This window comes from Arachis hypogaea, chromosome 18, assembly GCF_003086295.3.
Source record: "Arachis hypogaea cultivar Tifrunner chromosome 18, arahy.Tifrunner.gnm2.J5K5, whole genome shotgun sequence".
Lineage (NCBI taxonomy): Eukaryota > Viridiplantae > Streptophyta > Magnoliopsida > Fabales > Fabaceae > Arachis > Arachis hypogaea.
The window spans coordinates 105,625,084-105,631,003 of NC_092053.1; positions in this window are offsets into that span (position 1 = coordinate 105,625,084).

Below are 5,920 nucleotides of genomic sequence, written 5' to 3' on the forward strand. Positions count from 1 at the left end.
TAGACTTACAACGCCAACCACTAAATATTTTTCTTTTACGCTTCATCCCACAAAGCTCCCTAAGTTGGTCATCCATTTCAAGCAAACCATATTCAAGTGGGATAATAAAGCTAATAGAAATGAATTTCACCCACTCAAATGAAGGAGTAGATGGCAACCTAGGTAAAGATGATTCCAAGGGTCTTGCTAAAGCATATTCAATTCCCATCCTCCTTTTTCTAAGGATCTCCACCTCCTCACAAGATCTCTTAATCTCAATCCTTTGTTCGACAATTTTATCTAACTCTTTTCCCTTACTCAAATTATAAATGGGAGGGTGAGAGACATTTACCTCCACATTGCTTTCCATCTCATCGGGAGAAGGTTCTTCATGCTCAAAGGATTCTTCACCACTAAGACTTGATGCTTGATCTTCATCACCAAGGGGACTCAATTCTTGTTCTATCCCATCCAATTCTTCATAAGGGATATGCCTTGGAGGTTGTGCACATTCCTCCTTAGCATCAAATTCAATCATATTGGAGGGGTTTTCTTCAATCCTAGACTCCCAAGGTGGTTCCGCATCTCCTAAGTCTTCAACCACTTCTTCCTCTTCTTCAAAAATTGTAGCTTCCTCCAATTGTTCCAATATGAAGCAACTTCCCTCATTCTCCACCAATCTCTCCTTCATGTTATGCTCTTCATTTGTTTCTCCACATATAACCATGGGAGTTCTTTGAGTATTCAAGCATTGGGATGCTAACCGGTTTACCACCTCGTCCAAGGTGGCCGTGAATTGTTGCACATCCCTTTTCATCTCCTCTTGTCCTTGAACAAGAACATCAAGGATGTCATCCATTGGAGGTTGGGGTGGATCGAAGGGTTCATCAATTTGGGGGAAGGATTCATAGTAGGAAGGTGATTATTTTTGGTAGAGTTGTCGTGGTTCAATATTTCCCATTCTTTCCACTTGTTGCACAACACACTCCATGGTTGCTTGAAATTGATCCAATGCTTCATTGAGACAATCCCTTGACTCTTGTTCTGCTTGGATATCACGAGTAGGATCATATGGCTCTTGGATTGAAGGACATGAGTATTCTTCCATAGGAGGTTGTGGTGGAAGGTAGAGTTTATCTTGTGGTTGAAAGTTTTCATATATTGGAGATAGTTCATCTTGGTAATAATATGGAGGGGATGGCTCTTGAAAATGTTGATGTTGGAGTAGTGTTGGCTCTATGTGTGGTTCATATGGCTCATAGGATTGTTGGCAGGATGGATATGGATTAGGGTCATATGAAGATGGTTGGTAAGAAGGGGCTTGTGAGTATGACTGAGGGTTATGTTGGGGATATGGCTCATAGGCATATGGTGGTGGTTCTTGAAAGTCACAAGGGGATTCACCATAGCCATTGGATTGATATGCATCATAGAATGGCTCTTCTTCATAGTGCATTGGTGGAGGTTGTTGCCATGAAGATTGATCATATGCATATGGCTCTTCCCACCTTTGGTTATCCCATCCTTGATACACATTCTTATTATAGTCCTCATTTTCTACAACATAGTGAGAACCAAACTCATAGCCAAAGTGAGAATTCATGATAGCAAGAGAAAATGAAAATAAAATCAAATAAGAAACAAAGGAAACCAAAGCCTAAAACTAGCAAGAACTAACAAAGAAGCAAAAGGCAAACATATTCACAATATTCACATATATACAATAACCAATAACACAACACCATTGCAACTCCCCGGCAACGGCGCCATTTTGATGAACGAATCTTTGACGGTTTAGAATTTCACAAATGAATTCTCGTTGTAAAGTACAGTTTCTAAACCAATCACTAATCCTTTCATACAAAAATTTGTTTGTCACTAAAACAAACCCCTAAATTTATAAACCGAAGTATTAGAACCTCGGGTCGTTCTCCCTAGGAATTGCAATAAAGTGTCTTGTTATTGGTTATGGAGCATGTTTTGGGGTTTTTGGATGAGAAACATAAAAAGTAAATGACAAGGAAATTCAAAGAACAACTAAAAGGGTCTTGGCAAAGGTTGGTGGTCAAGGATCTCTATCCTTATCACTAACCACAACATGAGAATTGGCAAGAATCAATCCCACTAAGTTAACCCCTAACTAATAGTAAAGGAAAGTCAAGTGAGCTATATCAATCCAAGTCCATAAGTCCTAGTTCTCCACCAATTCAATTAGTGAGATCTAGAGTTAATGGCTCCCAATCGTCAATCACTTGGACATTAGTAACTCAAGAGTTCCTAAGTTACCTTCCCAAGCCAAGAGCATAAAATTCTACTCTAAAATCCAACCAAGTATTTTATCAAACACTTGGAAGGCATAAAAGGAAAACATAGTAAAATTGCAAGAAAAGTAAATCTACACTACTCAATTGCAAGGAATTAAGCAACAACAAATCAAATGAACACTAAAGGAACATGAATCATAAATTGCATTAAAGGAAAATGGAAGAACAAAGGTGCATCAATATAAAAGTAGAAAATTACAAGAATTAAATGCTAAACTAGAGAGAGGAGATGTAGAAGAAGAAGACATTACAAAAGAAAAGTAAATCAAAGCATGAATTAAACCTAGATCTAAGAACTAAACCTAATCCTAATTCCTAGTTCTAGAGAGAAGAGGGAGCTTCTCTCTCTAGAAAAATAACTAAAGGTTCATGTTGGCTAAACTAATTGCTCCTCCCTTTTGCTTGGACTTCAATTCTGCATGAAATACACTCAGAAACAAGTTGGATTTGGGCCTAGGCAGCTCAGAAATCTCCCCCAGCGTTTTGCCTTTAAGTGGGCCACATGAGAGTATCGGCGCGTACGCGCCATTTATGCATGCGCGTCGATTGGCAACTTCTTCATCCGCGCGGACGCGTCATGTACGCGTGCGCGTGCCTATGTGAAACCACTTCTGCGCGTGCGCGCCTTGTACGCGTGCGCGTCCATTGGTGCATTCCCAATCTTTGTTTCTTCATGCATTCTCCACTTTGCATGCTTTTCTCCTCATTTCTTCCATCCAATACTTGCCTTATGATCCTGAAATCACTCAACAAACACATCAAGGCATCGAATGGAATTAAAGTGAATTAAAATCACCAATTTAAGGGCCTAAAAAGCATGTTTTTACACTTAAGCACAATTCAAGGGAGAATTACAAAACCATGCTATTTCATTGAATAAATGTGGGAAAAGGTGGTAAAATCTCCTAAAATAAGCACAAGATAAACCACGAAATCGGGGTTTATCACCCCCGCCGTGACCACCAACCCTCATCTGGTCACATTTCGTCTCTATCTCCCTTTCTTTGTCGACTGTCTGTGCTGTTCATTATCTGCATTCCAGGTTTCTGCCTTCCCCTGTTCTGCTTCCTTTACTGTTTTATATTAATTCTGTAATTAGCTTAGTTAGTTAGTTAGTTTAGTTTAATTAGGTGGTTAGAGAACCTGGGCTGAGTAGTGGATTTAGGCTTGTTTGAATAATGATGATGATTGAAAGTGTTGCCATCTATTGATTTTCTTGCTTTGCTCGTGCTGTATGTTTGGCTTGCCTAATGCTGCTGCATATTGGTTTAATGATGCTTTGTGTTTGAAATATTGGAATTCAGATTGCTTGCTTATTGAATGGTTCATTGTTGATGGAGTGATTCTGTTTTTCTCGAATTCAAATTGAATTGTCAACTGCTCCACTTCAATTTTCCATTTTATTCTTGTTTCAAGACCCTGTTATTGCTGAATTCCTATTTTATTTTGTTCATGATGCTATTCTGGTGTTGTGCTGAAAGCCAGTTTCTCTGTGCATTGTTTAAGGAAATAATGCTTTTGTAGCATGCTGGTTTAGTTTAAATTGCTTTCTAATGAATTGTTGTTGAAAGATTGGCTATTTGTTCAATTCATATGAACTCATACATGGCTTTTGTGCTTTTGATTTTTAATGAATTCATATGGAATCTGATTTGACTATTTAAATTTGAAAAATAGCCAATGTACTACTAAAATGCTGCCGGATTTTTCCTAACCATAATTCTTGAATTAACATTATTTGATTGAGGCAACGAGCTTCTATTTGACAAAATTCTGCGTCGATAGGATCTTGTTTGCTAAATGGTTTTGGAAACTCCTCAAGAACAAGTTTTGGTCATGTTTATCATATTCCTTGCTGCTTACAATGTTGATTTACTCATATACATTGCATAGTTTGAGTAAATTTTCAGATTGACCACAAACTCGGTTTTCATTTGGAATTGAGCCCCATTTGCTTGCTTTCACAAGATTGATGATTTCTTCCACCTATGTGGCTAATATGATTCATTTTCTCTATGCCCAATTACCTTTAGTCACATGGCGCATCAAATTTTCAACTCTTATCTCAACCTTGTGACCTTCATGCCTCATTGAAATTTGGTGTTTGAATTTCATGTATGTGCATTGTTCACTAAAGTTCTGATTTTACCAACACCAATTCATACAACTCTGGTGATCTCTACATTAATTGATGACTTGTTTTCATATTGGTTGCTTTCTGGCAATGTTATATTTCATCATCAATAACTTGATGCATTTCATGATTGTGAGTATGCTTACATTCTTATTTTGTACATGCCTTTTGAATTGAGCCAGTAACCACCATATCACTGATTTTCAACTGATTTCTAACTCTAACTTGTTTAACCAACTAACCTCTTTTGGTTTTCAACTTAACTCTTTTGATTATTCTTTTTAGATATGGCGTTTCTTAGGCTCAATGAACAAGTATTGTACAATTGTGGTTTGATTTCTTGGTTTGTGACTTGGTTTGAATTTTGAAATTTTGTTGCTTGCATCCCAAGAATTCTCTTTTCTTTATTCACTTCATGAATATGCGTTGCTTTGAGTGCTTTATATCTGCTTGGCTAGCTGCTTATATTATATCATCTCTATTTTTCAGGATGTCAGACAAAGGAAAAGCTATAGCCACCACTTCAAAAAAGAGAAAGCACTCTAAGACCTCTACCCCTTCTGTAAAACCCAGAATCTTTAAAAAGTCTTATTATGATCAAGTCTCAAATCATATAGTTATTTATAGCCTTAATTTCAGAAATTATTTTATTAAAGATAATTAAGGCAAGTTTTGATTTATTAAATTTGAGATAAGTTATGGTTATTATCCAATTTTACAATTATTGGATTATTTTCTATATTTGAATCACATAGTTGGTAGTTGTGAAATAAAAAGGATTTTTATATGATTTTGGACTAAATAATTAATATTTTAGAATATTGATATTACTATTTTGGAAAATGAAAAAAATAAGTATATTATTTCTAATTATTTGGTGGGGACATTTTATTGAAAATAATTTATGAAATTGATGAGCAAATAATATTTTTATACATTATTATTAATGGATTAGAATTTATTTCTAATTACTATAATATCCCTATTTTTATTTGAAATAGCTAGGCGTTCAACACCCAATCAGCAGTCACTGGCGTTGAATGCTAAAGCAGGAGAAGATGGGCATCCAACGCCCACTGAAGACCATCCTGTTGAGGAACTGAAGGAAATCAGAGCTCATGAAGAGACCATAGAAGTTCCCCTGAATGCCCTATTGCATTTTGTGGAGTCTGAAGAGTACTCCTCTTCTGATGAGGAAGAAGAGACTAGGGAAGAGCAAATTGCTCGGTACCTGGCAATCCTCATTAAACTAAATGCCAAATTCTTTGGGGCAGAGGTATTGGAGAGGGAACCTCCAATGCTAACCAAGGAGCTCAATGCTCTGGTTCAGAAGAAGGTACCACAAAAGCTACCAGATCCCAGAATCTTCCTGATTCCCTGTACTTATAGGGGCAATCACCTTCGAGAAAGCATTATGTGACCTTGGATCGAGCATAAACCTCATGCCTCTCTCTGTAATGAAAAGGCTAGGAATCTTTGAGGT